The following is a 24,031-nucleotide window of genomic DNA, read 5'->3' as shown; positions in this document are numbered from 1 at the left end:
ATGGACATTTAGATTGCTTTTGTGTTCTGAATTTTGTAAATAGTGATGCAGGAGAAGGCAATGGCACCCACTCCAGTACTCCTGCCTGGAAAATCCCATGGATGGAGGAGCCTGGAAGGCTGCAGTCCATGGGGTCGCTGAAGGTCGGACACGACTGAGCGACTTCACTTTCACTTTTCACTTTCATGCATTGGAGAAGGAAATGGCAACCCACTCCAGTGTTTTTGCCTGGAGAATCCCAGGGACAGGGGAGCCTGGTGGGCTGCCGTCTGTGGGGTCGCACAGAGTTGGACACGACTGAAATGACTTAGCAGCAGCAGCAGTGAACATTAGGATACATGGTTTTCTCAGGATATATGCCTAGTGGTGGGATTGCTAGGTCATTTGGTAGTTTTTAGTTTTTTAAGGAACTTTAATACTGTTCTCCATGGTGATTGTATCAATTTGTATTCCCTCCAAGAATGCAAGAGTTCTCTTCTCTCCACACTCTCTCCATAAGCATTCCTATAACTTTTGAAAAGAGGAAGATAAGAATGACTCTATATGTACATTTCTACTCTTCACTTTTGCAAAAGTAAAAACGGACTCAGGGAACTCTGTAATCTCATTGTTACTGTTACTGGCTAGGGTTCTTGGCATCCTTGCTGCTGCTGCTGCTAAGTCACTTCAGTCGTGTCCGACTCTGTGCGACCCCAGAGACAGCAGCCCACCAGGCTCCCCCGTCCCTGGGATTCTCCGGGCAAGAACACTGGAGTGGGTTGCCATTTCCTTCTCCAATGCATGAAAGTGAAAAGTGAAAGTGAAGTCACTCAGTCGTGTCCGACTCCTAGCGACCCCATGGACTGTAGCCCATCAGGCTCCTCCATCCACGGGATTTTCCAGGCAAGAGTACTGGAGTGGGGTGCCATTGCCTTCTCCACTTGGCATCCTTACTGAATAGGAATTGACCTGAAGCCAGACAAGAAATCCAGGCAAGGCTGTATTGGGCCCCCTGTTGCAGGAAGAGGGAGTAGTCTCCCACTTTGTCTCTTTGTATCTCTTGTCCAGAATTTGCCCTAACTGCACATGCACACAGCTACTTTTAGTCCCATAGAGTTTGTTTGTATTTTGTTGCTGGAGGAGAGGTGTGTCCAGGAGGAAGCATTGCAGCACTGCAGCAAAGGGTCCCGGGTCTGAGGCCTGTCTCACTACTGGCAGATGATTTTGGAACGTTTGACCCAGTAAAGGATCCAGTATAATGTAAGTACTTATCATGGGAAAATATTAAAATGTAAGGCCAAGGTAGAATTATAATGATTATTTTAAAACAAGAGGCTTAAAAAAAAAAAAAACCAGAAACAATGATTACTTGTATGTAGAAAATTGTATTAATATGTTTATTGATTTTCCATTTTATCATTTTGAAGTCATAATTATTACACACTGAACAGGTTAGTTTGAATATTTTGTAAGCAAATAATAAAGTCATATTCCTAAAGATACTAGTTCAAGACATTTTTTTCTAAAATCCATATTTGAAGTTATTAAAGTTTATTGTTTTGCCTCACAAATTCCTGTATCCATCAGAATAATTCAAAATCATGGATGAAGGTAAAAGCGCAGTTAAAAGAAGTTTACTGCTATTTCATCTCCATGGTGACAAAAGATGATGGTTTTGATGGAAGAAAATTTCACATATTAAGAAACATGCTGGCTTATACAGGATTTAACTGGAACTTTAGGCTAACCCATACAGCCTATTTGTGGCCCATTAAATATGCATTGGGGATATCCCTGGTGATCCAGGGATATTAAGACTGTGCTTCCACTGCAGTGAGCATGGGTTCAATCCCTGGTCAGGGAACTAAGATCCCAAGTGCTAACTGATACAGCCAAAAAAAAAAAGCATCATACATCTACTTCAACCATTAAAGTAAAAAATGCATTAAAAAATAGAGAATTTGTGGTTCAGACCTTCCAAAGGGAGCCAGGTGGCCACCATGGACATGGTTTCAGACATGTGCTTGTATTACTGAGAAATTTTTTGAACTGTATCACATCCAAGGACATCAATGAGCCTTGCTGCCAGCAGCTGCCAGTTGCAACTTTATCGTCTCAAGCTCTCCTCTTGTAACTATGTAACCGTTTCAGACCTCAGTCAACCCTTACATGACAAGCACCTTTCTTTGCCAGCTCCAATCCTAATTATTGACAAATATCTTATGACTTGGGGGCCTTCTGCCTTTATAACCCACCCCCATTTTGTAGTCCAGTGGAATATACTTCAAGTACTTCTTGAATCTGTCTCTCCGAGGTTATGGTCATCAATTTGGCTTAAACAAAACTCTTTTCTCTTCCTTATATATATATATGCTATATTAATTTATTATTTTTCTCCACTGTTTTGGCTCCTCCTATCTTCCACCTTTAATGTTCAAGGCTATTAAGTGCTTAAGTACTAATATATATTGAAATATGTAACATTCTTTCTTTTTCTTTCTTTTTTTTTTTTTTTTTTGTGCACTGGGCCTCTTGCAGGATCTTAGTTCCCAGACCAGGGCTTGAACTTGGATCACGGCAGTAAAAGTGCAGAATTCTAGGCACTATACCAGCTGGGAATTCCCTATGTAACATTCTTAATGCAGCATTCTCTTCACAATTTATGTTTGATTATTTTTAAGAATTGTTATATTTGATATACAGTCACATTTGCAAAAGAAACCATATTTGACCCTACACTTTAGGCACCAGGGTGCAATTCTCCTTGTAACTACGTGATTCTCGAGTTCTGCAATCAGAATAGCTTCTAATGTGAGAGCAACTATTTGTTTTCTAACTTCCCAAGTCTTTTAACCTCTCTAGGTTTGGAGTTCCTCACATTAAATATTGAGGAATCAGTTAAACAATTTAAATAAACACTTAAATCGTTGCTTGAAGAATATTTAAAAGTTATTTTCAACTCCTAGCATCCCTTCCATCTCTTCATCCATCCTGATGAGGCTGGCACCGGCGAATGGAAAACACCGGCTACAGGTCTACTCCGTTCATTGGTGACGATGGGCCGCTTCGGCGATAGTCCGCTTGAGGGCGCTGCGGCGACAGCGAGCGCCAGGAGGCGAGGAACGGACCGGGGGCGGGGATGGAGGGCCGCGGACGTCGACGCCGGCGTGGGCGCGGGCGCGGTGCACACTGGGAGCTGTCACTAGGCCGTCCGGCTCCCGACCTCCGTGTCGCTGCCGCGGTTGCCAGGAGAGCGGCGCCGGCAGGAGCGGCCGAGCCCCCGGCAGGTAACAGTGTCCCCGCCCCGCCTCCCCCAGCGCGGCTGCGAGGCCGCGGCCTCCGGCTAGGAGCGGCCTCCCCAGCCCGGCTAGTCCCTGAGCCGCTGGGACGCCCGATGGGTCCGCCTGCGGTAGCCTCGGGGGTGTTGCCGCCTGAGCCCCGCCTGGAAGCCGCGAAACCCGCCGGCCGCCCGCCCTGTGGTTTCTATGAAGGCGGGACTGGCGGGCCGGGGCCGGGCGGCGGCGGCGGCGGCGCGAGGGCGGCCCGGGGCCCCGGGGGCCGGAGGCGGAGCCGGGGCGTCGGGTGGTCGGGCCGAGCCTCCTGCGCAGGGGGCGCGCGGTACGCGGGGTTGGGGCGGCGGTCGCACCTGTGTGAGCAGATCGCGCGGACTCACTTCTTTGTTGGAATCGAGGCATCATCGTACTGTCTCTTGCATTTGGGGGGGTTCATGACTGAAGAGACGAGAATGCCCGCCCTGGTTAATAGTCCATATAGGGGGTGGGGGTTGGGGGCTGGAAAGGAGTGTACAAGTTTATTAGAGGAAGTCACATTAGTCATAAGGAAGTTGTTAACAGGCATCACCTTTGATTCTCAAGCCTTTTAAAGTTGCACCATAACAATCGTCACTTGTTAGTTTTCCTTCATTCTCGCCTACCCAGGGGAGGGAAGGGGAGTAACACACAACTACTCTTTTAAAGCCAAGTACATTATGTTTTGGTTATTCCTACACTTACAGAGTTCTGTAGGGTTTGAGAAAGAAAGATGGGAAAAATCTGGAGACTAAAGCAGTCAAAACATTTTTTAAAATAAATACAAAAAAGATAGGAAACTTAAGTTTTTGCCTGACAAGTAAGCCCTGAACTGTAGAAGGACAAAGATCCCTCAGTTTTGATGTTGTTGGCTGTCTTGATGTAGACATTATGTCTCGTGTTTTACTGTGGATTACATGTCAGTTTTATGTGCTGACTCTTCACCTGATAAACAACGGCGATTTCCTTGAGCTGACAGAAGTTACAACTAGAGTAAATTAAAACCAGTTGTAGTACCAATGCTTTCTTTTAAAATGATTACTTTCAGCTGCTCAGAACTAAATCATTCCCCAGAATTTAGTAGACAATAGCAGATCTCCGGGTGACCCTGATTATTAGGAACCAGAGACTAGACTGTAAGAAGTAAAAATATCTAACTTAATACACAAACCTGGAAATGTAATAGCGTAACCAAAATGTAAATATAAAGTGAAAGTGAAGTCGCTCAGTGGTGTCCGACTCTTTGCGACCCCATGGACTGTAGCCTATCAGGCTCCTCAGTCCATGGAATTTTCCAGGCAAGAGGACTGGAGTGGGGTGCCAGTTCCTTCTCCACGGATCTTCCTCGACCGAGGGATCGAACCCTGGTCTCCCACATTGCAGGCAGACAGAATTAAATGTTTGAGTATATGCAGTCAAAGAAGTCCTATTTAGTAGTTAAACTACGGGAAAGAACTCTGTGGCCTGGAAAGGAGAGATTTCATTCAAGACCTTTGTTCTGCTGACCGGGTGTTATCTATATAGGCCTCAGTTTTGTCATCTAAGAGAATTTCATAGAATCAGAGTTTTCCAAACTGTTTTCCCTGAACTCTCGTCTGAATCCATTAACGCTCTTACTGCCTCCAAACAGAGTTCTGTAGCAAATAATACTGGAGCGTGCATGTCCTGTGCTTAGTTGCTCAGTCGTGTCCGAATCTTTGCAACCCCTTGGACTGTAGCCCGCCAGGCTCCTCTGTTCTTAGGGATTCTCCAGGCAAGAATACTGGAGTGGGTTGCCATGCTCTCCTCCAGAGGATCTTCCCAGTCTACGGATCAAACCTGGTTCTTCTGCATCACAGGCAGATTCTTTACCTTATTCTTATCAGGCAAGCTCAGTATGGAAGAACATTGGTTTAGATCAGGCTTAACTTTTCATTTGCTTTTAACCACAAGACTTCTAGCCCTACTGTACTAATACACACATAAACTTCTAGAGTGGAAGCTTCCAGGGAAAGGTTATCAAAGCATTTCTCAAACTTACGTGGCCAGAGAGCGAATTTTGTCGTGGCCAACATGTTAACATCTCCTGGAGTATAATTACATAGAATACCCATTTGAAAATTACTGTAGTTGAGCAGACTCCCCTTTCATCTCTAAAATTTCCTACATTATATGCTTCTGTGGCCTTCAGCTTAAGCTTGCTTGAGCATGAAGATCAAATGCCAACTCACTAGACCAAAAGGCTTCTATTTGCCTTAGTACTGTAACAAGGATTCACATGGGTTACTGTGAGCTTTAATGCATTAATTTATGACAGAAGGGCATCTTCTTTTTTCTGGCCTCTTGATGCTTCTCTATAACTATAATTACCTCATTTTGGAATTTGATTTTATGGTTAAGTTATTGATCTTATTAAAAGTGGCATTATAAAGTTTTGACAAGTAAAGACGTTGATAATGGCATTGTTTTTACTATGATTACCCTTTCTAGTCATGTATTCTTAAAAACTATGAAATGTGACAAAAACCACGTGAAATGTACTTAATAACTAAATAATTTTAAGAGCTAGATCTCTGGAAAAAGTTAAAGGTTACAATGTAAAGTCTAAGGCAGTTATTTCTAAATTGCTTAGGAACAAGATGTAAGTGTTGAATACAATCTCCAATTATTTTGCAAATTTCTGTCAGGTATCAGTAGCACACAACTAGTATGGCTGCTTCTGTCTGTTCTTTGTTTGTTAGGGGTGAGTACTGTTTATATGTTAATGTGCTCTTTTGTTTGAGGGGATGAGGCACAGTGCATTTATTTTTAATAGGCAGGCCATAATTTTTGTAAGTTCTCTTTCTGAGAAGAAACTCTTAAGTAGAAGTAGTAGTTCACTCACTCAGTCAAGTCTGACTCTTTGTGACCCCAAGGACTGCATTGTGGCACAACAGGCTTCCCTGTCCTTCAGTATGTCCCAGACTTTGCTCAAACTCATGTCCATTGAGTCATTGATGCCATCCAACCATCTCATCCTCTGTTGCCCCCTTCTTTTCCTGCCCTCAATCTTTCCCAGCATCAGGATCTTTTCCAGTGAATCAGCTCTTCGCATCAGGTGGCCAAAGTATTGGAGCTTCAGCTTCAGCATCAGTCCTTCCAATGAATATTCAGGACTGATTTCCTTTACAATTGACTGGTTTGATCTCCTTGCAGTCCAAGGGGCTCAAGAGTCTTCTCTAGCACCATAGTTTGAAAGCTTCAGTTCTTCAGCATTCAGCCTTCTCTGGTCCAACTCTCACATCCATACATGACTACTGGAAAAACCATAGCTTTGACTAGGCGGGCCTTTTTTGGCAAAGTGAAGTCTCCGCTTTTTAATGCATTATCTAGATTTGTCATAGATACTCTTTCAAGGAGCAAGCATCTTTTAATTTCGTGGCTGCAGTCACTGTCCACAGTGATTTTAGAGACCAAGAAAATAAAGTCTGTCACTGTTTCCACTTTTTCCCCATCTGTTTGCCATGAAGTGATGGGACCAGATGCCTTAATATTAGTATTTTGAATGTTGAGTTTTAAGCCAGCTTTTGCACTTTTCCTCTTTTACCTTCGTCAAAAGGCTTTTTATTTTTAGTTCCTCTTCGCTTTCTGCCATTAGGATGGTGTCATCTGCTTATCTCAGGTTATTGATATTTCTCCCCACAATCTTGATCCAGCTTGTGATTCATCCAGCCCAGCATTTCCCATGATGTACTCTGCATGTAAATTAAATAAGCAGGGTGACAAAATACAGCCTTGACGTATTCCTTTCCCAATTTGGAACCAGTCTGTTGTTCCATATCCGGTTCTGACTGTTGCTTCTTGACCTGCATACAGATTTCTCAGGAGGTTGGTCAGGCGGTCTGGTATTCCCATCTCTTTAAGAATTTTCCACAGTTTGTTGTGATCCACACAGTCAGAAGCTTTAGTAGTCAATGAAGCAGATGTTTTTGTGGAATTCTCTTGCTTTTTCTGTGATCCAGCAGATGTTGGCAATTTGATCTCTGGTTCTTCTGCCTTTTCTAAATCCAGCCTTTACATCTGCAAGTTCTCGGTTCACATACTGTTGAAGTATGGACTGCTATTTTTGTGTACAGCTTTTATTGAAAATGTATTATATGCAAGTGAGTACTTTTGATCCCCTTCTCCAAATTGGGATTTCCCTTCTTGTATTGTGTTTACCTCCCCTTCCCCAAGATATCCAAGCCTGAAGCCTCAATGACTGTTCATTGCACAGGTCAAAGATACGGTATCACTCTTACCAAGGAAAAATTTACATGTAATAATGTGCATTCATTTTATGTGTACATTACATACACACTTGTCTAACGACCACCACAATCAAGATTTGGAACATGTCACCCACTACTCAGGCCTGTATTGTTATGTCTTTGTTCTCTTTGAATTTCTCCCTGTTTCTACATGTGTAAATCATAACTATTAAGTTCTAGCTCAAGCGCCACTTTGTGAATCTTTTTTACCTTCTTTCTGGCTTTCAGATTTACATTTCTTTGAACATTTTTTTCTATCCTTCATGATGGCAAAACCAATGGCATGCTCATGGTAAGCACTTATATTTGTTGACCAAATGGATAAGTGCAGTATTTCTTAAACTTGTTTAAATCATTCTTATATCATCTTCAAACTTTTGACCCATGTCTGTATACATCCTGTATTTGTTGTGTTGTTCAGTCGTTAAGTCTGTCTGACTCTGTGACCCCATGGACGGCAGCACGCCAGGCTTCTTTGTCCTCCACTATCTCCTGGAGTTTGCTCAAATTCATGTCTGTTGAGTCAGTGATGGCTACTAACCATCTCATCCTCTGCCACACCCTTCTCCTTTCGCCTTCAGTCTTTCCCAGCATCAGGGTCTTTTCCAATGAGTCAGTTGTTCGCATCAAGAGGCCAGAGTATTGGAGCTTCAGCATCATTCCTTCCAGTGAATACTTTCTGTATACTTATTTCATATTTATCAGTGGAATTATTAACATAATTTTTAAAGGAAACTTGAAGTAACCACCATAAATAAAAAACAGGTATCTGAGACATCCTGAAATAGTCAGAAGAGCTGAAAAAGGAAGGAAGGGAGAATGACTTCCTCACCTGATTCAGTGTCACTTAACCCTGTCCTTGGGCACCATAAAATCTTCTCCCTTCTGACTGGTGGGAAAAATTGAGGAGATACTGGATTAATCAGGGCCTGAGAATCCCTTAGAATTTTATTGGTAAAAGAATTGGGAAATAAAGCCTCAATTGGAAGTTAAAAGGTGCAGTTAGTTTTGTCTTCATATTGTGTTTTTAAAGTCAATCGTGATCATACTTGAATTAGATGTCAGTTTTCTTCAAAAATGTCTTTATGTTAGTAATGTTAATTTTATAAATAAAATACGTTTTTGTTAATATGGTACATTAGCTTTAGGATAAACCTTTGAATACAGAGAGATAAATCTCAATTTAAAACCAGTTAAAGCCCTTTATGGTGCCTCCCTAGTAGCTCAGTGGTAAAGAATCTGCCTGCTAATACAGGAAACATGGGTTCTACCCTGGTTCAGGAGATCCCCTGGAGAAGAAAATGGCAACCCACTCCAGTATTTGTGCCTGGGAAATCCCACAAACAGAGGGACTGGTAGGCTACAGTCCATGGGGTCTCAAAAGAGCTGGACACAACTTAGCAACTAAACACCACCACCACAAAAGCGTTTTATACGACGAACTGATGACTGTTGATTGAGGAGTGATGAAATGTTAATAATGTGTTTATCTGGCAAAACTCCTGTAAGAAAAGATAATAAACTTGTAAGAGTCTGCTGTCTCCTCTGCTTCTTTCTGTTGTCAGTTTTCTTGTTTGAGCTGTAGCTTTATATTTCCATCTTGCAGAAGACATTTCCAGCCTCTTTTCTTCTGAGGTAATGAGAAAGTCTCCTCTTTTATGGAGTTTTACATGAAGAGGCAAGAAAATGAATTCCCTACTTTTGTTCTATAGAATACACTGTGTAGTTGAGGTTATTTACCGGCATAGATGTGTATGATGCACTCAGTGTCTAAGTTGCCAGTATTTTGTGTTCATGAGCAACGAATTCAGGTGAATAGACTTATTTAGTTTGGTACTACTGTTTTCCAAAAACTAATTTACCTGGCTGGTGATACTTGGTTTATCAGAACAATAAGTTGGTGCTCAGTCAGGGGTCAGATTACTGTTAATCGAAAGTTCTGGGGTACAACGTCAATTTGAAAATAAGATAAGAGCACTTTGGATGAATATTTTTATTTCATAAAAGAGCCTTCACCCCAGCAGGAAGTTTCTTTTCTGTGTCTATACTATAAAATTAAGCAGCGTAATAGAAGCAGTGCAGATAAACTTATCATTTAAAAGTGACAGCTGACTATAGTCTGAAAAACTACAGAAGCACACCAGGCTTGGGCCTTTGCATTATATACGTAAACTCCATTATACATGTAAACTCCATTGTACACTTACATTTCCAGTTGGTTTTGTTTGTGCTGTTATATTATGAAAGGTACTATAAAATATCAGCTGCTGCTGCTGCTGCTAAGTCGCTTCAGTCGTGTCTGACTCTTTGAGACCCCATAGACGGCAGCCCACCAGGCTCCCCCGTCCCTGGGATTCTCCAGGCAAGAATACTGGAGTGGGTTGCCATTTCCTTCTCCAATATCAGCTCAGCTACCTTAAACTCTTAAGATATGTGTTATTGCCATCAATCATATTTTTCAGTTGGCTGGAGTTTTGGTTTTTTTAGTTTTATTTATTCATTTTTTTGGCTGCACTGCACAGCATGCAGCATCTTAGTTCCCCGCAGCGATCAAGCCGTGCCCCTTGCAGTGGAAGTACAGAGTCCTAATCACTGAACTGCCAGGGAATTCCATGGAATTTTGTATGTTTTTATACCACAAATGCCACCCCAGTCTGCAGTTAGACTTTTTGCTTATATTCAGCATGATGATGAGCTATCACTTGACCCAGTGGCTTTTCATACATGCTTACTGTGTCTTACAATGTGTCTCAATTTTTTTGTATTTATTTCTATTTTTTTATTGAAGTAGTGTTGATGTACAATATTACATAAGTTACAGGTGCATGATGTAGTGAATCACAATTTTTAAAAATTATATTCCATTTATAGTTATTTTAAAATAATATATTCTACATATTGTACAATAAATCCTTGTTGATTATGGCATACGTACTAGCTTGTACCTCTTAAATTTCCTGCCCCTGCCTGTATTGCCACTCCCCTCCTCCTCTCCCCACTGGTAACCATTAGTTCTCTGTTATCTGTGAGTTGACTTCTTTTTTGCTATATTCATTAGTTTGTTGTGTTTTATAGATTCCACATGAGAGTGCTATATAGTATTGTCTTTCTGTGACTTGTTTCACTTAGCCCAACACCCTCCAAATCCATCCATGTTGCTGCAAATGGCAAAATTTCATTTTTTTTATGGCTGAGTAATACTCCATTGTGTATATATATACCACATCTTCTTTAACCAGGGCTTTCTTAGTGACTCAGGTGGTAGAAAGTCTGTCTATAATGCAGGAGATATGGGTTCGATTCCTAGACGGGAAAGATCCCCTAAAGAAGGTAATGGCTACTCACTTCAATATTCCTGCCTGGTGAATTCCATGGACAGACGAATCTGTCAGGTTACAGTCCATGGGATCACAAACAGTTAGACATGACTGAGCAAATAGCACTTTTCTTTCTTCTTTAACCATTCACCTGTTGATGATACTTAGGTTGCTTCCATATCTTGGCAATTGTAAATGCTATTATGAACATTGGGGTACATGTATCTTTTTAAATTAGTGGGTTTGTTTCTTGAAGATATATACTCAGGAGGGGAATTGCTGAGTCATATGGTAGTTCTATTTTTAGTTTCTTGAGAACCCTCCATTCTATTTTCCATAGTGGCTTCACAAATTTACATTCCCACCAACAGTGAATAAGGGTTCCCTTTTCTCCATATCCTCACCAGCGTTTATTATTTGTGTTCTTTTTGATGAAAGTGATTTTTACAGGAGTGAAGTAATTATCTCATTGTGGTTTTGACCTTCATTTCCCTGATGATTAGCAGTGTTGAACATCTTTTCATGTGCCTGTCGACCATCTGCATTTCCTTTTTGGAAAAATGTCTGTTCAGTTCTTCTGCCCATTTTTTAACTGTGTTGTTTTTTCTTGATGTCATAAGAGCTGTTGATATGTGTTGAATATTAACTCCTTATCAGGCATATCATTTACAAATAATTTCTCCCAGACCATAGTTTGTCTTCATTTTGTGGATGGTTTCCTTTGCTGTGCAAAAGCTTTTCAGTTTCATTAGGTCCCATTTGTTTATTTTTGCTTTTGCTTCTTTTGCTTTAGGAGACAGATGCAAAAAAATATTTCTACAGTTTATGTCAAAGAATGTCCTGCCTAGGTTCTCCTCTAGGAGTTTTATGGTTTCTAGTCTTACATTTAGGTCTTTAACCCATTTTGAGTTTATTTTTATATATGGTGTTTAGAGAATGTTCTAATTTTTTTTCTTTTCCATACAGCTGTCCAGTTTCCCAAGCACCACTTCTTGAAAAGATTGTCTTTTCTCCATTGTATGTTATTGCTTCTTTTGTTATAGATTAATTGACTATAGATGCATAGGTTTATTTCTGGGCTCTCAGTTCTGTTCCATTGATCTATGTGTCTATTTTACCAGTAACATACTGTTTTGAGGACTGTATCTTTGTAGTATAGTATAAAGTCAGGGAGCATGATTCCTCTAGCTCAGTTCTTTCCCAAGACTGTTTTGGTTATTCAAGGTCTTCTGTGTTTCCATACAGACTTTATAATTATTGGCTTTAGTTCTGTAAAAAACGCCATTGGTATTGTGATAGGGATGCATTGGCTCTTAGATTGCCTTGGGTGGTAAGGCCATTTAATGATGTTAACAGTGTGTCTCCTGACAGAGATTTTTTTTTAATCTTAAAAAAGTTTTAAAGTTTCCTGACATATTTTTCTCCTGAGGAAAAAAATGAAACATAGTACTTTCTTTAAATAATGTCTGTATTTTTGGAATAAAAATAAATATTTAAGTAACTTACATATTGTAAACCACAGTTCCATAAGTTTTACCACCAGTTTTTAGTCAAGAGTTCGCCTGAATGAGGGGTTCTAGCAACATGATTTTTTTTAAATGGCAACTGGCATTTTACTGGAAATCTGTTTTCAAAGCACTTTTCTCCAAGCCTGCTGCTGCTGCTAAGTCCCTTCAGTTGTGTCCGACTGTGTGACCCCATAGACGGGAGCCCACCAGGCTCCACCGTCCCTGGGATTCTCCAGGCAAGAACACTGGAGTGGGTTGCCATTTCCTTCTCCAAGCCTACCTGATTCTATAATTTGAGGCTGCCTATTTTATGTGACCTAATAACTACTTTTTAAAATGTCCTAAGTTAATAGAGGTTGTGATGTTAAAAAGGAATTTATTAATTTGAGAATAAACTTTAGTTTTCTGTTGCTACATAACATTATCTCAAAATGTAGTGATTTAAAAGAACAATATAAATCTCAGGAGGGATAAGGGAATGACTTGTTTCAGGTTCTGGCTTGAGAACCAGTCATTTAAAGGTTTGCAGTCATCTAAAGCTTTAATTGGCCTTCCAAAGTGGTTCAGCCACATACTGGGAAGTTCTTTTTGCTTGTTGAAGGGAAGCCTCAGTTCTTCCCCACGGTGGCCTCCCCACAGGGCTGCTTGAATGTCCTCTTGGCATAAAGGTCAGCCCGCCCCAGAATAAGTGATCCAAGAGACATCAAGGTAGAAGCCTCAGTGTCTTTTATGGCCTGATTTTTCACTTCTGCAGTGTTCTATTTATTGTTCATACAGGCCAGCAGTGGGAGGAGACTACACAAGAGCTTGAAGATCGTTGGGGCCATGTTGGAAGCTGGCTACCACGTCTTGTAAAGCTAGTGTGTGAACGGATTGCTGAGTGATAAGTGGTACATGCTTACTTTTAGATGGCTTGTGCTTTTAGAATGAACACTCAAAAATTAACTTAAAATGCTCCTTGAAGATGACTAAACAGAGCAAGTACTTTATCAACAAAATTCTTAGTCTCCATGGTTCTTTGGTAATGATGGAATGACCCTAGATTCACATGTAACACTGAAGATACTGAGTCTGTTCGTTTTGATTTTCTTATTTCTTACGAAATGAAGGGGGGGAGGTTAAAAATGCCACATACTACATAGCTGCTCTTTGATGTTCCTCTGGGATGTTACTCATTCATGTACCTTTTAAAAAATTAAGCTTATTTAATGCCACAAAGAGGAAATGAATCATATGATTTTAAAAGTATTAAAAAGGTATACAGTGAAAAGTCTTCCTCTCCCTGGCCCCCATCCACCCAAGTTCCTGTGTGACCTCCAGGAAATAATCAGCTTTACTATTTTCTTATATGTTCTTTCAAAGCTATGTCAAATGTATCCAGATTATTTGAATATATATTTCCCTTTGGTCTATGTGTGTGTGTGTGTAAATTGAAGCATTCTATATAAATAGGTTTCCCTGGTGGCTCAAGCAGTAAAGATTCTGCCTATAATGTGTTTTTCTCTTCTGACCAAATCTTGGTAGTTTTTGAGTGATGACAGAATAGGACTGGAGTGCATTTCCTGTTAAGTATATTTGTAACAGGGTGCTTCCCAGGTGACTCGAGTGGTTTAGAACCTGCCTGCCAATTCAGGAGACATAAAAGACCCAGGTTTGATCCCTGGGTTGGGAAGATACCCTGAAGAAGGAAATGGCAACCCACTCCAGTATTCTTGCCTGGAGAATCCCATTGACAGAGGAACCTAGCAGGCTATAGTCCATGGGGTCGCAAAGAGTCAGACATGACTGCAACCAAGCATGTTCTGTAAACACCATCTATTCTGCACTTTGATTTATTTACTTGATATATTTTGGGAACATTTTCTAAATCAATTACTCTTATTCTTTTTACCACTTGAGTATATTCTACTGTCATTCAGTTTTTAATATTTATTCATTATTTACTATAGGTCAAGCATTGCTCGGAGCTGGCAATGGAAAAGCTAAAATGATAGGTAAAGACCGTATTAAAGGGATTAACATCCCTGGGAGTCACAGTTTAATTACAGTGAAACAAAGTAAGTTCTATAATAGAGGAGATACAGTGTGTAGTTGGAGTCCACAGGAAGGAATTGTGTATTTGAATGTTGGAGAGATGTAACGGTCAGGGAAGACTTTCCAGAGAGGGTAAAATCTGAGGCCTGAAGAGTGAGCAGATACTAGCCAGGTTAAGTTGTGATTCAGTGTTTCAGGCAGAAGGAATTTTTTTAAAAAGACTTGGTAACATATTACAAAGCTAGAGTAATCAAAACAGTGTGATACTGGCATAAATAAGACTGGAAACCAGTGGAATAGAATAGAAAGCCTCGAAATAAACCTAGGTCAGATGATCTTGAGAGAAAAGTTGTTTAATTGCTATAGTTGCAGTTATGCAAGATGAAAAATTTTGGAGATAAATTGCACAGTTCAAATATTCTTAACAACACTGAACTGTACTCTTAAAAATCGTTAAAATGATAAATTTTATGCATTTTTACCACAATTGAAAAAATGACATTGAACTTTTTGAAATGTAGCATAGGTGCATTTTTAAATACTATACTGTAATGTAAGCCATGTTTCCAGATATCAACAAATGATGTTGATTAAAGAACGAGCCAGGTCAGAAGGGTTAGATCAGAAGGTATTGTGTAGTCATAGCATTTTGAATATAGTTAGATAGAAAAATTTTAGGTGATGAAAAGGTGCATATGACCTATCCAGAGAAGAAATATCATATTGTAAAACCACCAAGGTGGGAGGGAGCAAGTCTTGAACAGTTGACTAGTGTTAAAGAAAAAATATTCAATGATAATTGTTAAAATGGTAAGGCCAGCCTTATTCAGGGTCATCATCATAGATACAGGGACACCTGCAGTGACATTTGGGGCTTCCCAAGTGGCACTAGTGATAAAGAACCTGCCTGGCAATGCTGGAGACATCATAGACAGGGGTCCTGTCCCTGGGTCGGGCAGATCCCCTGGAGGAGGAAATGGCAACCTGCTCCAGTGTTGTTGCCTGGGAAATCCCTTGGACAGGGGAGCCTGGCGGGCTACAGTCCATACCCTCATAAAGAGTCGGACACGACTGTAGTGACTTAGCACATAGGCAGCAGGATTTTACAGTGAAGGATAGAAATTGGCTTCAACTCTCAGCGTGGGCACGTGGGACTTTATGGCTGAGGAGTAGCTGGAGGTCATAGAATGGAAAACCTCTCTTAAGAGAAAACATGAGGGGTAAGAGGGGATTACTTTCAGTTTCACTACGTTGAATTTTTTTAGGATATCATTCCAATACAAGAACCCAGTCAAACACTGCTATTATTATTATTCTCTGAACGTCTTTTTTTTTTTTTTTTTAACTTTACTACTGAAGTAAAACAGCAGCATTATCTTTCCAATCACACAAGCTAACAGGCTTCTTGCTGCAGACTGACTGGGATGACCAGCAGTTGGTGTTGAGGATCTTGATCAATATTTAGCGTGATCAGTTATTGAGGATGAAAGAGATTCTGGTTAAACTGACATAGCAGTCAAAAACTACATTTTCCAAGAACAGGCACAGATGGGCCTAGGAGAAGCTTCCGAACCCTGACCAAAGTTTGGTCAAGCAAAGAATCCTTGTCACTAGGTTTTGCTTACCTAGAATAGAAATATGAATTACCAGATTGAAAGAATGGGTCTAGTTTATGAAAAGACTTTAGTCATATGAGTAAGAGCTTGCATTTACTTTCTAAGTGATTGAATGTCACAATTGTGGCAGTGATAAGAGTATTTCCTACGTGTTGAGTGAGCACTGGACTGAAGTGCTTTTCATGGTTTATAAACTTATTTTTCTAAGCTTCCAGTAGGGAGTAATATACTGAAACCGTGTTTTGCTGGGTGATATAATTGGCTCTTAGAAAGCTGAAGGTGGTGAAAAATAGTTATTGTAATAGTCCAGGTGAAAACTATTCAGGAGCCATGCATGGTTAAAAGGCCATTCTGAAAGATAATGTCTACCTTAGTCCCCTTCAGCTGAAGAAAAAAAAAAAGCTGAATTTGTTGATAGATGTGAATATAAGGATAGGGAATAAAGCCAAAGCTTGAACTTGTGTGATTGGGAAGATGATGATGCCATTTTACTTCAGTAGTAAAGTTAAAAAAAAAAAAAAAATAGACGTTCAGAGAATAATAATAGCAGTGCTTGACAGGGTTCTTGTATTGGAGTGATACCCTAAGAAAATTCAACATAGTGAAACTGAAAGTAAGGAGAGTCTAGTAATAATAATAGCGGTTGATAATTTTATCAGTGCTTTGGAGGATACTTAGTTTTTGTAAGTGAAATGAAAGTGAAAGTTGCTCAGTCGTGTTCGACTGTTTGTGACCCCATAGACTATACAGTCCAGAATACTGCAGTGGGTAGCCTTTCCCTTCTCCAGGGTATCTTCCCAATCCAGGGATCAAACCCAGCTCTTCCACATCACAGGGGGATTCTTTACCAGCTGAGCCACAAGGGAAATTTTTGTGAAGAGACTCTGAATAAAGATCAAGCAATATCTTATCTTGACTCTGGATTCTGTTTAGTGCTTCAGAATTTTCCAAAGTATTTAGAGTTAATTCTCTTGCAGAGTAGTAATACCTCAGCAAGCTTTTGTTCTTTCATATATGTTATTAATACTGTTGTTCTGTTTTTACCTCAACCTTAAAACGTAAAAGGGAATAAATATTGGAAGAGGTGTAGAGGCAAGGCAAATCTGCTGTAGATAGTACCTCAGTTTTCTCTGTGAAGTATCTTGATATCCTTCAGATTAATTCTAGTTTCTTTCCTTTACCGATTGAGGGATTTAATACCTGCAAGGCTACTTACTATCTAGCACCATTCTTTCATAGCTTTGAGCAAACAGATGTGCCTAGATACATGCATGTTTGTGTATAACACAAGAGCTTTTTTGTAAATCCCTGTATGTAAAATTATTAGTTGGCACCTTTGTGCCTGTGTAATATTTTGATCCTATCCTTTATATGCATCAGTTCAGTTCACTCACTCAGTCATGTCCAACTCTTTGCGACCCCATGAATCTCAGCACGCCAGGCCTCCCTGTCCATCACCAACTCCTGGAGTTCACCCAAACTCTTGTCCATCGAGTTGGTGATGCCATCCAGCCATCTCATCCTCTGTCGTCCCCTTCTCCTCCTGCCCCCAATCCCTGCCAGCGTCAGAGTCTTTTCCAATGAGTCAGCTCTTCACATGAGGTGGCCAAAGTATTGGAGTTTCAGCTTTACCATCAGTTCTTCCAGTGAACACCCAGGACTGATCTCCTTTAGAATGGACTAGTAGGATCTCCTTGCAGTCCAGGCATATATTAAATTTGCATCTTAATGAGTGTGTGTTTTACTCTTCATGATTATACTTTTGGAACAGTTTCAATAAAATTCACAAAGGAAAATAAACCTTACTGCATAGGATTTTTTCCAGTTGGGAAAAAAATGATATCATTTTTTATGAGCTATAATATTTGTTTACAGATACTCATGTAAGTTTAAATACATTATAGAAAAATTTGTTTAGTGTGTACAGTTTAGTGTTTTTATGTTAATTTGTATGGAAACCAATCTAGTTTAAAGTTGAATTGTAAAGTTAATTACTGGCATATTGTTCATTAACTTTTAATGCTGAGAATATTCTTATTAAATTATTAATTTAAAAAATTAAATTTTATTTGAAATAATCGATTAACTTAGTATGATAGATTTAATTATACTATAAAGATTATTGAGGTATGCATCTTGTTTCACATCTTTCTTTTAAATCACTGTGAATAGCTACTCATATTTATCATTATTGTTTTCATATATAAAAAAAGAAGCAATGTTTTCTTGTGTGCATGCTAAGTTGCTTCAGCCTTGTCTGCCTCTTTGTGACCCTATGGACTATATAGCCTGCCAGCCTCCTCTATCCATGAGATTCTCCAGACAGAAATACTGGAGTGGATCTCCATGCCCTCCACAAGGGGATCTTCCCGACTCAGGAATCAAACCTGCATCTCTTATGTTTTCTGCCTTGGCAAGTGTATTATTCTGATATTTACTCTAGGCTGACTTACCCTTGCCACCTAAAAAATTACTATTTCTTCCTCTCTCCCATCCCCATCAATAGAGAAATCCAGCAGATTTTAATATTAGCAAATGCTAAATGTTAAAAGGGTATATTTTTTAAAAAGCAAACAATAAGTCCCCAAAGCAAAATTTGGTTGTTTGAGATTCTGAGTTTTGAATTATCAACACAACCATTTCTTTTTTATAGATATGTTTAGTACAAATATATAACTAAACTAGAATAGGATAGATAATTCAATTGTCAGTGATGCCCACAGGTTTCAAGGAAATGTGAGAAATTTCTCTGAAATACTTGTTTTCTAGCATTTTGAACTAGCATTTTGTTCCCTTCCTTAACAGCCCTTAAAGGACTTACATCTCCCTTCCCCAAAAGAAAACCAAAATAAATGTCTTTACTGGGTCTTGTAAAGCATCCTTTCAGTGCTTTATTAATAGAATTTATAAAATAGAACATACCTCTGATTCAGCAGAATCCATCAGCCCTGAGTATCATTAACTTGGGGACAGCCACAGCTATACTGGTTTTGGACACAAAACTCAAACCTATAGCACCTCTAAGATTTAATCCCAATTGAGAGTGTATTTTTACTTCTTTGAAATTGTTTTCTCAGGCAAGTAGATTGTACATACCGTGTATAGTTGTTGTATACGCTGTATATATAGTACATATAGGTACATACATATACATATACTGTATTATAGTTCCTCTTCCATTGTAGTCATTTAATGAATTAGAATCACTGTTTTATAGATAACAACCAAGACAAAACCCTTTTATATAAGAATTTATAGTCATTTAGCCTTGTAGTTTAATTTAACCTAAACATTGTCATACTGTTCATGGGGTTCTCAAGGCAAGAATACTGAAGTGGTTTGCCATTCCCTTCTCCAGTGGACCACATTCTGTCAGATCTCTCCACCATGACCTGCCCATCTTGGGTTGCCCCATGGACATGGCTTAGTTTCATTGAGGTCAGTTTTCATTCCAATCCCAAAGAAAGGGAATGCCAAAGAATGCTCAAACTACTGCACAATTGCATTCATCTCACAGGCTAGTAAAGTAATGCTCAAAATTCTCCAAGCCAGGCTTCAGCAATACGTGAACTGTGAACTTCCTGATGTTCAAGCTGGTTTTAGAAAAGGCAGAGGAACCAGAGATCAAATTGCCAACATCTGCTGGATCATGGAAAAAGCAAGAGAGTTCCAGAAAAGCATCTATTTCTGCTTTATTGACTATGCCAAAGCCTTTGACTGTGTGGATCACAATAAACTGTGGAAAATTCTGAAAGAGATGGAAATACCAGACCACCTGATCTGCCTGTTGAGAAATTTGTATGCAGGTCAGGAAGCAACAGTTAGAACTGGACATGGAACAACAGACTGGTTCCAAATAGGAAAAGGAGTACATCAAGGCTGTATATTGTCACCCTGCTTATTTAACTTACATGCAGAGTACATCATGAGAAACGCTGGACTGGAAGAAACACAAGCTGGAATCAAGATTGCTGGGAGAAATATCAATAACCTCAGATATGCAGATGACACCACCTTTATGGCAGAAGGTGAAGAGGAACTAAAAAGCCTGTTGATGAAAGTGAAAAAGGAGAGTGAAAAAGTTGGCTTAAAGCTCAACATTCAGAAAATGAAGATCATGGCATCCAGGTCCCATCACTTCACGGGAAATAGATGGTGAAACAGTGGAAACAGTGTCAGACTTTATTTTTCTGGGTTCCAAAATCACTACAGATGGTGATTGCAGCCATGAAATTAAAAGACGCTTACTCCCTGGAAGGAAAGTTATGACCAACCTAGATAGCATATTCAAAAGCAGAGACATTACCTTGCCAACAAAGGTTCGTCTAGTCAAGGCTATGGTTTTTCCTGTGGTCATGTATGGATGTGAGAGTTGGACTGTGAAGAAGGCTGAGCACCGAAGAATTGATGCTTTTGAATTGTGGTGTTGGAGAAGACTCCTGAGAGTCCCTTGGACTGCAAGGAGATCCAATCAGTCCATTCTGAAGGAGATCAGCCCTGGGATTTCTTTGGAAGGAATGATGCTAAAGCTGAAACTCCAGTACTTTGGCCACCTCATGCGAAGAGTTGACTCATTGGAAAAGAGTCTGATGCTGGGAGGAATTGGGGGCAGGAGGAGAAGGGGACGACAGAGGATGAGATGGCTGGATGGCATCACTGACTCGATGGATGTGAGTCTGAGTGAACTCTGGGAGTTGGTGATGGACAGGGAGGCCTGGCGTGCTGCGATTCATGGAGTCGCAAAGAGTCCGACACGACTGAGTGACTGATCTGATCTAAAACGCTGTCAGGATCAAGCAGTGAGCTAGATTGGAGTATTCAGAGTTGAGCTTTAGTCCCTGTGCTTAAGTCAAGGTCTAGAAGGAATAACAGAGGTACTATTATTGTATTACATTATTATAGTTTTTTTTTTTTTTAAGAAATAACTGCAATAGGAAAAGAAAATATATCTAAAAATAGGGGGAGTTAAAAGAGTCAAGAAGGGCTGGATAGCCTGAACAGGCTTTTTAAAAAGAGAGGTTGGATATGCCAGGCAGAAGAATTAAGAGTTGTGATTACAAAGTAGTTCAGAGGAGAGGGAAATGGGAGGGGGGACATATGTATACCTAATGCCAGTTCTTGTTGCTGTATGGCAGAAACCATACAGAAATTGGCAGAAATCACAATATTGTAAAATAATTATCCCGTAATTTTAAAAAAAATATAAAGTTTTAAAAATGGTTAAAAAAATAATTTCAGAAAGATAGTGATTAAGGACCAGATCCAAGATTCAGCCTGCCAGAGTTCTTCCTGTTTGCTCCTTTTACTCTCTGTGGAACCTCAGACACCAGTGTTCATACATGCCTCATGGATTGGCTGTGAAGATTACATGAGGTAATTCATGGAAAAGAGCTTAGTGAAGTGCCTGCCACAGATTAGCAGTAATTAACTGCTAAGTCAGTGTCCATTGCTATTATTATCTTCAACTTGAATACTCTGTGGGCAGTGTTTATTTCCAGATGTGCTTTGGGGGCAGGATGGTTATCTGTAACTCAAGGATATATGTTTAGTCATCACTGTTACAGCTGTGTACAGTGTGATGCTCGCGACAGAATCCCAGCTGCTCATGAATGGATCATTTTAAGTTGTAATACGTGCTCACAGTTTTCTATTTTCTAAGTTACTTTTCTTCACACTGCTTATGTGTCACAAAACTCACAGGATTTAAAGCTCCAAGGAACCTTAAGATACCACTTTTATAGAATTCAAAGATGTTTTTAACAGAAGTATACTTTTGTATACGTCTATTAAAAAAAAGCAAAATTAAATCAAATTTGCCGATTTTCACTTTGATGGGATGCTGGGATTTTTCATATCTTAAAGTTTTAATTTTTACAGTTTTTACTGAAAGCAAAAGTAAAAATATAACTAAATATACACATGAAGTATGTGTGCATGCTAAGTTGCTTCAGTCGTGTCCTGACTCTTTGTGACCCTATGGATTGTAGCCCGCCAGGCTCCTCAGTCCATGGGATTCTTCAGGCAAGAATACTGGAGTGAGTTGCCATGCCCTCCTCCAGAGGCACTTCCCAACCCAGGGATTGAACCTGAGTCTCTTATGTGTCCTGCATTGGCAGGTGTTTTCTTTACCACTAGTTGGACAGGGAATCCTGGCGTGCTGCAGTCCATGGGGCCACAAAGAGTCAACATGACTGAACTGAATTGAGCACCATTTGGGAAGCCCTGCATAAAGTATAGTAAGACTCTTTGTCAAAATTTTCTTCAATCAGAGATTGGTACCTAATTAATTTTTAAAGATTAGACCGGTAGGAGTATCATATTTAGTGGATTTCATTTCACAAGGGCTAGAATGGCATCTTCCACATTAAGTAGTTATGCCTAATAAAAAATGCTTAAACTGAGCTAATTTTTAAAATATAATGGGATATAGCATGTTTTTTTATAAGTATTCTTAGAGGAGTCTTTTAAGTCTTTTAAAGCATGTAATAGTCGTTATGAATATAGTCTGTTTGAAGGGTGCATGTTGGTTACACTGGTTAAATACATAGAACTGTAATTCTGCTCTTTTCTACAAAGCTTTTCTCAGGGAAATGAAGCAAAATGGTTTGTGAACTGTGTTCACATTGACTGATTAATATATTTTTTCAAAGCATTTGAGGGCCTACTGCATCAGCCACTTTTATGAGACTGCTGATACAGCAGTGAACGAGGCCAGTAGGGTTCCTGGCCTCGTGACATTTGCATTCCAGTGAGGGAGGGTAGATGGAAACTAGCAAGCAGGACGATTCCAGGTGGTAATCAGTGCTAGGAGGGTAACCATGTGATATTCTGGAGTAATTGTGGGCCACGTGTGGGCCATGGAGAAAGGCTTCTCTGAGGGTTTGATATTACTTGGAGATAGCAAGAATTTGGCACACAAAGAGTTGACCTAAGAATTGCCAGGTATGCAGAATAGCAAATACAAGATCCTCTGCAGTGCAAAACTTGTTGCTGTGTTCTGTGTTTGAGTTTAGATGTTCTTACAATGATGCAATTTTAAAAGATGTCTGACTTCTCTGTGGATGTTGGATTATAGAGCTCAAGAATAGAAGTAGGATTCAGTGATGTGCTGGAGTTGACATCAACCGGTTAGAAGAATAGAAGAGGAAATAATAGAAGAGGCAGTTATGTATTTAGGCTATACCATTTAAATGCTGTTTGAAACTATAGAGCCAGAGGAGATAACTCAGGAGAGAGAAAAGAGGAGAGCTCTTGATTGAGCCTTAAGGTATTTCAGCATTTAAAAATAATAATAGCAAAATAAAATTTCAGTACAGCAAAGGAGCCAGCATAGACTGAAAAAGATTGGCTAGAGAAGTCAGAGCGTACCTTGAGGGCCAAGAACAAGGTACTGAATACTGCTGAAAAGTTGATGAAGATGAAGGCCTAGAGAAGTGACCTTTATATGAGTGGTCATGCATCTTTATATGAGTGGTCATGAGAAGTGACCTTTATATGAGTGGTTGTGCATCATCAGGCATTTTTTAAGTGGTCCAATGAGTGAATAGAAGATAAGGAAATGAGGTAGTGAGCACAGAGAAATTTTTCAACAAGTTTTGTAATAATAGAGAAAAGAGAAATGGGTTGGTAGCCAGAGAGCCTGTGAGGGGTCACGGGGAGGCTAAGGATTTTACTTTTTCACCCTGAGAGATTCCAGGGCTTATCTATAGCTGATGGAGAATGATCTTGGAGAGAAGGAGACACTGGTACTGAGTGGGGAGAGTAGGCCAATAAAGCAATTAGGGACAAGTGTAGAGAAGGTAGAGGAGGTGGAATCCAGAACACAGCAAAAGAAAGAGGGTACCTTGTTCCCAGGATAGGAGGGAAAGTAGAGAGTGTGGGTTTAAGTGGAGACAGGTTTGGAGATTTGTTGGAGGGAATATGAGAGCGTTCCTTTTTCTTCTGTTTTCTTACTTTGAAGCTCAGTCTTTAGCAATGATGGAGAAATGGTGGCATTAGAGC

General features: G+C 39.9%; 1 protein-coding gene across 8 annotated transcripts in view; it reads left to right on the top strand.

The window, feature by feature from the left end:
• Window positions 1-3,117: 3,117 nt before the first annotated feature.
• DOP1A (DOP1 leucine zipper like protein A) overlaps window positions 3,118-24,031 on the top strand; it is a 124,353-nt gene continuing 103,439 nt past the window's right edge. For 7 of the 8 annotated variants that reach the window (XM_044924478.2, XM_044924476.2, XM_025294826.3 and 4 more), the window contains exon 1: window positions 3,119-3,266. The gene's annotated coding sequence lies outside the window, so the exon portion shown is untranslated. Of the gene's footprint in view, window positions 3,267-24,031 lie in introns of all 8 variants that reach the window. The other variant, XM_044924477.2, reaches the window with a different exon arrangement.

The sequence above is a fragment of the Bubalus bubalis genome, chromosome 10 (assembly GCF_019923935.1).
Source record: "Bubalus bubalis isolate 160015118507 breed Murrah chromosome 10, NDDB_SH_1, whole genome shotgun sequence".
NCBI classification, from domain to species: domain Eukaryota; kingdom Metazoa; phylum Chordata; class Mammalia; order Artiodactyla; family Bovidae; genus Bubalus; species Bubalus bubalis.
The sequence above is the reverse complement of the archived record's forward strand: the minus strand, read 5'-3'. Positions and strand labels throughout refer to the sequence as shown.